A 10,456-nucleotide genomic window follows, 5' to 3' on the forward strand; every position below is an offset into this window, starting at 1 on the left:
GACCATTCACAGGACTCTCTGACAGTCACTCTCCCAGTGCCAGAGACTTCAACTTCTGGGACCAAAGCTCCTTCACTGTGGGTAGCTCCAGTGATCTGACAGGTGCCCCCCCGACTCCCTGCACACCTGGCTTGCAGTCAGACCAGGTTTCCTTACTGGTTTGACCCCAGGTCTTGAGAACCTTGTTCCATAAAGCAATTTATTAACAGTGTAATAACACAGAAACAGCCTGGGCTGGTGCCTCCAAGGAGGGATCTCAGACGAAGGAACTCCTGGGCTTTTATACCATCACAGTGTAAGGCTCTTCCTCCTGAATCTTCCCTTCTGAGTATTCCATTCCTGCCACATCCCAGTGTCCATTCACTTGGCTGGCCACTCACCTTCATGCCTTTTGTTATACAAAGAGTTGGCAGTTCACTGCCTCCTGTCATTGCTCCCACCCAGAGCTCAATTTGCATCTCAATCTGCATCTATAACTGCAGCTTATAAATCAACTACCTGCACCAGATGTGTTCCTCAACAGTTGGAAGGGACCTTGAAAGGTCATCAAGTTCCAACTCCCCTGCTCTGGACAGGGATACCTTTCATAAGACCAGCTTACTCAGACCTCTGTCCAGCCTGGCCTTGAACATTTCCCAGGGAGGGGCTATACATACCCAGATTCTCTGAGCAATCTGTTCCAGTGCCTGACGACCCTCACAGTAAAGAATTTCTTCCTAATATCTAATCTAAATCTACTCTTAGTGTGAACCCTTATTCCCTTACTCTGTCCTTACATGTCCTTCTAAAAAGTCCCTCTCCCATCTTTCCTGTAGGCTCACTTCAAGTATTGGAAGGCTGCAATTAGGTCACCATGAAGCCACTGCTTTTCTAGGCTGGACAATCCCAATTCTCTCAGCCTTTCTTCATAGGAGAGGTCTTCCATCCCTCTAATCAGCTTGTGACCCATCTCTGGATTTGCTGTAACAGGTGGATGTCCTTCCTGTGTTGTGGGTTCCAGAACTGGATGCAGTCCACCAGATGGCATTTTCACCAGAGCAGAGGGGCTGTGATGGGTTGACTTTGGCTGGACATACAGATTTATGAATTTTCATTAGTGCCATCCCCTGTCCTTTTGTTTCCCCCCCCAGGGTCAAATCTCTATGGAGCACACACGGTTCTCCCCATCCTTCTACATTACTCACCAAGTACTCCCAGGTATTTGAGCAAAGACAATCACATAAATGGGTTTGCCTTTTCCTATAGGGAGAGAAATCCACCCCGGTTTTCCTAGTCACTTCCCATGTATAGTATGGGGACCTTATCTCCTCCCCCAGTGTGTAGGGGTTTTGTTTGTTCAGTACCAGGGAGGTTTGCAGATCTGGTGTTAACCAGCCAAATGGCTTCTGTTAAATTTACATCCCAATCCTTCCATGCCCCATTACCTAACACTTAACACAGTCTTCAGCAGGCTGTGTGATTGTGTTATACCACACAACCCCTTATCTTATGGGTGATAAGGGATGTGATGTCCACTCAATGCCATGTTTTTTTGCCAAAGAGTTTATTAGGTTGTTTTGAAAAGTAGTCCCATTGTCTGATTCAATTCTCTCTCGCTACCATGTTGCCACAAAATATGTCTCAAGATCTGAGATGGTGTCTTGAGCAGTGGCAGTGGTTTACAGGGTATGTTGCCAGCCATCCAGTTGTTACCATGGTGAGTATGTACCATATGTTTGGTGTGTTTATGGCAATGGTCCAGTTTGCCAGGCCTCACCATACGGGCAACCCAGCTGCTGCTCTATTCCAGGGAAAGTTTACTTCAGTGGCTTGGTTGATTGCAGCACATGCTTCTCATTTATGAATGATCTGTGCAATGGCCTCCATGGTCAGGTCAGTCCGTCATTGATGAGCACATCTGTTTGTTGCAGCTGATGTTTCATGGCCCCATCAGGTTATAAATGGCTCACCCTTCCACTCCCAGTCCAAGTGTACCTAAGTTAATTCAGTTTTGGCAGCGTTATCTACCTGTACTTCAGTGGAATGGGTTTTGGGCATGTGAACATCTCTCTGATACACATTTCCAGTCAAGTTTTCGACCTGTGCACTGATGTCCTGCCCCAGTGCAGGTGCAGTCCAGCCCAGATGGGTTTATCTTTGCATTGCCAATTGGTCCTCTTCCATTTTTGCAGCCCCCTCCATAGGTCATTAGCCACCATCCAGGAGTCAGGATAGAGATAGAGGCAAGTCACTTTTCTCATTCAGCAATTTCTCTGGCTAGTTCAGATGGTTTTGACCTCTGCAAACTGCCTTGACTTGCCTTCTCTTTCAGCAGCCTCAATGACTTGTTCACCTCTGATGGTTTCCTGCCACACAACAGGATCCATCACTAAATAGGGCATAGCCTCTTTCACCTTCTGGTTAACTGGTTGTGTGTGGGTTCTTCTTGTGCACAAGTCTTCTCGGCAATGCTCCAAAATCTTTGCCTTCTGGCCAGTCCATGATTTTTTCCAGAATTCCCAGTTGAGCTCATGTAATCAGTGCAACCCTCTTACTCCATGTAGCACCGGCTGTGTGATCTGTTATGGGGATGTTTCCTTGGACATCTGGAGAAGTCTTTTCCAATTATTCTTAAACCTTAATTTTAATATTTAATTTTTAATATTTAATTTGTTAATAAAAACTTGTTTATGGTAGCAGTGTTAAGCTGTACACCGTTTTCTACCAAAATTATAATAAACTAACATTTTTCTATATAAACATTTACAGTTAAGTCAGTCTTTGATGACAATCATTGATGGAAGTCAGTTACTTTCTGTGGGCATTGCGAAACAAAGTTCTGAAGCTGAGTCAGTCCAGTGGCATTAGCTAACAGCAATTGCTCAGGGATATGAGAGATTTATGTCCTGTAGAATCTTTCACTAAAGGCAAAGACAATATGCCATCAAGAAGTCAATCTAGCAGTTCAGAAAAGTACAAGTAGGTGATCTCTATTACCTGCAAATTAAGTAGGTTTGAAATGCTACATTGTGCATAGCATATGAAAGAATTTGCACTTAAAAGTTCCTAAAGTGATAAATGGCAAAAAACTTAAAAAAGTATCAGGTGAAAAGTATGAAACTGAGAGTTGGACCTTGTTACATGGAGTTATTTGAAATTACTAACTTCTTATATGTGAAATATAACTTAATTACAGTTTAGAATACCACTAATTTTTAAGTGACTAAATTAAATTATAAAGTTTTTAACTCATAATAGTAAATAATTCAAAATCTAGTTTCTTTCTTCTCAAAAAGGTATAGTTAAGTCTTTTATTAAGACAACAGATCTCTAATCAGCTGCAGTGCTAGACTTCACAGGTTTTCAACCAATTAAAATGAACTTGCAATTTATCGGGTTAAGAATCCAAACACTATATTATGTAAATATTAAATCCTGTGTTTTATTTATAAAAATCATTTTGTATTAAGCCACATTTCTGAATAGAGGTTATCCAAATGGGTTAGGTGCTTATTATCAAGTACTACTTTTATATTGCAGCAGTTTGATCCACTAAATAATATCTCTTCAGCAGTATTTGTTAGTCCTGTGGATTTTTACATGTTCTGCTTTTTGTATTCATACAACTTGTTCTGCGGGGATTTATTGTGTTTAGCATTGTGCAAATTGTTCTTTAAAAAAGAACTTGAAAAACTGTATAAACAGTTCTGGACCAATAAGTGAGTAAAATCTTTGGTTTTTCTTTAAAAAAAAATTCTGTTCTTTTTTCTTTTGTTAAATTTGTGTGGGTTTTTCTTCCTGTGCTAAAACAGCCAGCTCTGACTAGAAGGAAATTGTGTGTTTCAAGGTCTTGTTATAGAAAATTAATTTAAATTAAGCAAAAATAGGTTACTTTTCAGTGAATAAGAATATATGTGAAAACATAATTGGCAAAAATTGTAGAATAATGTACTTGATTTTGTTTTAAATGGTCAATTTTTAAAAGGTGAACAGATCATTTAGGTGGACAGATCTGATTAAACTTTTTTAAAACCAAATCCCTCAGGGCAGAAAATTGGCACAGGGAGTGTTTGTTAAGACAGTGCCAAACAAGTTGTCTATGTCAAAACAAATGTCAGGTGCTGAAGCTGTGTATAGAGAAGTACAGTATCACCTATCCTGTATTTTTGATAGTCTGTGCTAGCAGCACCATCAGGCCGGTGCGGACATTGGGAGATGTGCTGGCAGCAGTGCTCTCTTGTTTGGGCAGAAGATTGGATGGGATTCCCAAGCCAGCACTGTCTTGTGTAGCTCTGAGGCCCATTATGTTGTCTACTCCCTTCTGTTATCGCAGAACAAAATCTGAATTTTAGGAAGATGGAAACACAATACTTATCTAAGAGTACATTCTTATTATAGCTCTCATTGTCCTTGAGCAGTTGAAGAACTGTGCAGCTGCAAGTCTGTCTTTCCACTTATGTCAATCTGGTCCAGAGGGAAGGTGTCACAGAGCAGCATCATTGTTCATTGATTGCCTGTCAGATCAGAGCTGTCCCCATCCAGAGAAAACTGAACCATCCTCTTGAATCATCAAATCTATCACAGGACAGTGAGGGATTCATATACATGGAGATTTTATGCTGAATTAATTTTCAATACCTTTTCTTGTGTCAAGCATCCCATTACTCATTCATTTACTGCAATGAGATGCACTAAGTGAGTAATGGGATGCTTCCTTTTGCCAAAGACTGATTTGTATGATAAAGGCTTTCTAAATGCTCCAGTTCCCAAAGTCACTTGTGGTCATACTGGGATCTACAGCCAATCTCTTTGAAAGAGAAGAATGGGAGACAACAAGAGAAGGAGCTCTTAAAACAGAAATCTCTTTATTAACAGTAAAACACAAGATGTGAATAATCCCTTTTACAATAGAATAATTCTGGCCAAAGAAAGTGGAGTGCGTTAAAAAGTGTATTGTTCAGACTAAATGTGTTGTCTTCAGAAGGCCTCAAATCAAATGCAGCAGGAGGAATGCTTGAGAAAGTGTCCCCTTGGTTACTGGGACTGGCTGCCCAGGGTCTCTCGCACTCCTGAATTTTTTATTCTCCAGAAGCAAGAGCCCAAGTATTGTTCTTTATACAGCGACCTACGCTGGCTGACAGAATGTCACAAACCATGAGTAATACTTGTGGGTAGTGCAGATGTTTTGCTTTGCTTCTGATGGAAAACAGAGGGCAGAATTATTCATAGACATGAGTGACTCTTGTTAATCTGTGGATGACTCACAGTGCTTTTCTCACCAGACTGATAGGTCATAGTTAACACAACCCAATAGTTAACACTCCTTGCTCAAATCCACCAATTCATAGAGCTTTGCAACTTCATGGCTTCATTGATCCACACAAAAAGGCCTGTTTCTTCACTTTCTTGTCTCACTTCTCAACCCCATTAATATCACAGAGGTGATATGAAATGAAGGTTTAAATTGCTAACACTGACTTATCTGCAGAAAGCAGGCTGTGGTACATTTAACTTGTACTTTAACAGTATTATAAATAATTTAAAACTCCAATTGCTTGAGTAAGTGAAAAAAATTTATTTGAATGCACATTGTGTCTGCTCATCATGTTTGTTCCCTTGCCCTTGTTTGCAAAGCTTCTTATGGACATAACTGTGAATTAATAAGACAACACACACTTTAGCATCAAATAAACCACTTTGAATATGACGTGCTCGCTCACTACTGTGAAAGTGCAAGGGGTCAGATTTTACCAAGATTTCTCTAGCTTTTCTTTGCTGATGAGGTCTGTATTTAAAATTATTAACTGGTTGGTCTATTTCACCCTATGCTATTCATATGCAATATTATTTGAATACTAACACAGAATATAAAATAGCAGCATCCATGGATAATAAAAACACTATGACTGAAGATTAAAGTGTGTTCACAATTAGCTGCAAATGTTCACATTGACCATAATGGAAGAGTAGCTGATTCTGGAGGACATAGTGGTTATGTCTACCTTGCGTGAGAGACATGGCCTGCAAATTAGATTTGTTATCTATACAGGCACCAAGTTTGCAAGCATGGCCCAGGTGCAAGTGGAGGTGTCCTCTTGCTAGGATTCTCCTGTGTCTCACCTCCCTGGCAGAGAAATGTGTGGCATCAGTATGGCAACGTAATGTAAGGCACGCCTGGGCAGGGTGTCTGGACAGCCCTGGGGTGAACATGTAACAGGATTCTGGCTGTTCCTGACTGTTCTGGAACTTCCTGTGGGTAGATGATGGGTACAAACCAAAGGCTGTGTTCTGTGCTGGCCCCCAACATGCAGAAGTGTCTGTCTGTCCTAGACACACAAAGAGATTTCTCTCAACTGAACAAAGACTAAATGCCCACTCAGACTTCTTGTATCTTGCTGAAGGGTACTCCTGGAGCTGCCATGAGGAACAAGCCCTGTTTCAGTGGCTGCAATGAAGCCTCCAGGTTGATCTCCAGGTTGATCAGCCTCATAGATCTCAAGTCTCACAGAATCTCTCTCCCTGCTGCAAGATGAGACTGTCAAGCTCTTTTTTCATGGTAATTTGACCTCTTAGTTGCTCTTAGGGAAGTACACTTGTCCACCCTTATGTACTGTTAAAAATCTGATTTCATAGTCAGGAGTCCTCATGAAGGTTCCTGCTGACTGTTTTTCTTTGGGCACTGCAATTTCCCACCTTATCTTGTAATGAGCTGGTTTGTCGCAATTCCCAGGTTCGATGCTCTCTCCATATATAGTCCACAGCTTTCAGTAGTGCAGTTTCTGTTCAGACTCCATCTTTCTTTGAGGAGTATATGCTGGATGTGTTTGTAGTGTCCTTGGACAATGCCCTGAAGCTGAGATCCTCATTAGTCTTGTGGTGAGGCAGAGGATAATCTTCCAAGTTTGGTTCCCAAATGCAACCAGAGCTTACTCTCTGGAGCACATGGGACACCATTTGCCCCACAATATCGGATGGCTTAATCAGGAAGCTGGCACATTCTCCCAGGCCAGGTGTATAGCAAAAACCCAAGCAAGGATTGTGGTAATTCAAGCTGCTCCTAAAACAGGCCTTGAGTGGCTGCCTGGGCAGGTACTGCCTTATACCTCCAGTGATGACCACTGGGCTTATCTGGTTGTATGCTCCCTCCTCCTCCTCAGTATCTTCATCATCTCAGTGCACTTCTGGCTACTGGAACACCCATGAACTGTAAATCCTTTATAAAAATTTTCTCAGCCCCTTGAGTGAGGTCTCCACTCACTCAGAAGGGCTTGGGTTCAGATGTTCAAGTAACAGCCGGGTCTCCAGGTTTCTCTAGAGCAAGGAAATCTTGTTCCTGGCTTGGTGGGCATCTGGAACATCATTGTCATCAAATAGTTTGGGTTGGAAGTGACCTTTAAAGATGATCAAGTCCCAACCTCCTGCCGTGGGCAGGGACACTCTCCTGTAGACCAGGTTACTCAAAGCCCCATGCAACCTGGCTTTGAACTTCTCTGGGACAGCTTTTCCTGTGCCAGTGTCTCCTCACCCTCAGAATCAAGAATTTCTGCCTAATATCTTAACTAAAACTACCCTCTTTCAGTAAAGCCATTACCCAGTTGTCCTATAACTACATGGCCTTCTCATGATATAAATCTACATTTTAGGCAGCACTTCTCAGCTTTGAAAAATGGTATTTAATTACTCTACTTTATGACTCATTGTTCTTTTTTTGTTGTGTTTGATTTTGCTTGTACTAAGTTAGGTTATGTGGAGCTAGGGGAAGAGGTGAATAGTAGAGAGGATGTAATGTTTCTTTCCTTTGCTGAGTACCAGGTAGTGCTAAAGTATTCCTAAAATACTTTGTAGTTGTACCAGAGCAGTCTTGATCCAAGAACATTAATCTTATATTTGATACCCCTTTAAAGTTCCTAAATTGATCAGGCTTTTTTATTCATTGTTTCCATGCAGTCAAGGAGCCAAGTCTCTGCCTGAGCTGTCTCTGTAAATCCAGCTGTTTGTGCAACTCCTTAGTCACTGGTGAGATTCATTTGTAGAGCTGATAGACAAAGATGGGTGTTGTAAGTCAGGAAGAACAAGAGCAGATTAGATAAGGTTACAGTCACAATTTGCCTTGTTTTCTGCATTTTAAGAGGGGTGTGGTGAATATACATTTACAGTGAGATGTTTGGAGTGCTGATTTTATGCTGAGGGAACACTAATATGAAATAGCTAAGGAGAAAAATGTTTCATCCTGAAAGTGCTGCTAACAGAGAACTCCTTCCTGTGGCAACCAGTTATGACTGAATCTCCACAGAAACCCAGAGGATGAAGTATATTGGAAGGGAGCTCACCATGGCATCAAGTCTGACACCCTGTTCCTGACAGGGACTGCTTGAACAAGGTTGCTCAGGGTAGTGAAAGTCTTGACACAGTACCTGCTGGAGACATGGAAGGGATTTCCTCAAGTCCAGCTGATGCTACTTTGGGCCACCTTTGTGGCTCTGAAAGTTACCTTTCAGACTGAGCTTGCCGAAGCATTCTGATGAGGAGTAAACACGTTGATGGAATAGCAGCTGATGGGGAGGGCAAGCACGTGCTGCACCTTGCATTGCTACAGCCACTGCTGTGCCGTACCTGGGCAGCTTTTCCTAGGCAAGGGGATGGGACTGAGCCACCCAAGCAGCAGTGCCATGGAATGGCTCCAGGCAGTCAGGCTGTGAGATTTGCTCCTGCCACCTCCGGATGCAAACAGCACATTAATACTGGTGGTGCCGAAGAACTGGCAGTAACTGAAGTCATCTTCTCTCGACTGTTTAATAGGAAAACAAGTGGTCTACATACCATGCTGAGTGTGCTTTATGACTCTGCCTCATTAGGCTCCCGCCGCTGCCTGCTGATGCATGGTACTGCTCCACAGAATCTTTTAAGAGGCTATGAACTGTTGATGACTCAAAAAAAAACATTTTAAAAATCTGCTTTCAACTAAGTAGTCTTGCTGTAAGTGGTTTTAAATCTCTCAGGAGGACTGTCTCCAAAGGCTGAGCATTAATGAGTAGAACATTTATAAAGACCTTAAACTGACTACAAGTTTAAAGGTTCATGAAGACCTTTGAGCAGAAATCATCTCCTTCCAAAGTGGGGAAGACATTAGAGATGCAAAGTTCTATTGCTGTAAATTGTAAGAAACCTGAATTTTAACCAATTGCAGTTCATATATATTAGAAAAGCCTGTAAAAGGAACCTTGTTAAAAATAAAGGGAAATAAATGGTTTATTAGCCTTACTTTTTATCTGGGCAAGTGTAATCTTATTTGCTTTTTTGTCTCATCCACTGTTACCGCTCCTTCCACATACTGTGGGCTTTGGGGAGGAGCTGTCAGCTTCTGTGTGTTTGCACAGCACAGTGGGCTAAGCCCCCAGAAACCATCACAATAGGAAACAACTGACACAGTGGTATCAGCCTTCCCAAAGGCTAAAAACAGATGGCTGTTGCCAGAATTTCCCAGAATCGAGTGCTTTGATCCAGTTTTCAGCAAATAGTTAAATTTGCTGAAATTCATCTCATGCTAATACAGGTGTTTTAAATAGGTCAGAAGAATCATGCTCCAGAAATGCCTCTTTTCTTATTAGTAAGGCAGTTATTAAAGTGACTACCTTAAATGAGATGCATGTATGGACTACATGGAAGCCAAATCCTATTTGTAAAATGATTAAAGGTAGACATAAAGGAAAGGAAAAACTGCTCTATATTGACCGACTTCCATTTAAAAGTCAGTCTGTTGTTCCAAACAAACACTTGCAGAAAAAGCATCATTACTAGGCTGGGAAAGTCAAAACAATGTCATTAGGGTTCCCTTCATCTATTTTTGAATACATCCAATGTAGCAGTCTACATTTGAGCTAATGACCCTGAGTTCTCCTTATACTCAGTGGGAAGACACAAGCATGCTCAGATAGGAGTGCATTTCACCTGCCTGAAATACCTTGTGATGAAACAAATAATGCCCCAAAAGAAGCTGCTTCTTTTCACTGGCCATTTTTCCAATTTTTTTCTGCAGTATTGACAGAAAACTGAGTTTTGGAACTGCCCAAGAGCAGATGCACCTCAGAACATTTCTCTTTGCTTTCTGTGAGGAAGATGACAATGCTGGGAATGTCTAAAAGGAACTCATAGGAAGGAGGCTTCAGCCTAAAAGACAAGGAAGAATCTAGGATAAGGGACAGAGCTAGATGCTGGACAGTAAAGGTGATATCCTCTGTCCTTAGCTGCTAAAAAAAAAAAAAAAAAAAGAGCAAAATCAAAAGGTGCTCATCCTTTGGAGCAAAGGTGCAGCTGGAGAAGAGGAGCAGCAAACGTGCTGTAAAACATTACCAGGATCTGATCACTTAACAGATACTGTAACAGAGAGAGCTGAGGAAAATGCATTTTTCCGAACTGATGTCTCTAAAGTCTGCTAAATAGTAAATAGCCTAGAATTTCTGCATATGATTATTATTGT

This window comes from Ammospiza caudacuta, chromosome 2 (assembly GCF_027887145.1).
Source record: "Ammospiza caudacuta isolate bAmmCau1 chromosome 2, bAmmCau1.pri, whole genome shotgun sequence".
Classification (NCBI taxonomy): domain Eukaryota; kingdom Metazoa; phylum Chordata; class Aves; order Passeriformes; family Passerellidae; genus Ammospiza; species Ammospiza caudacuta.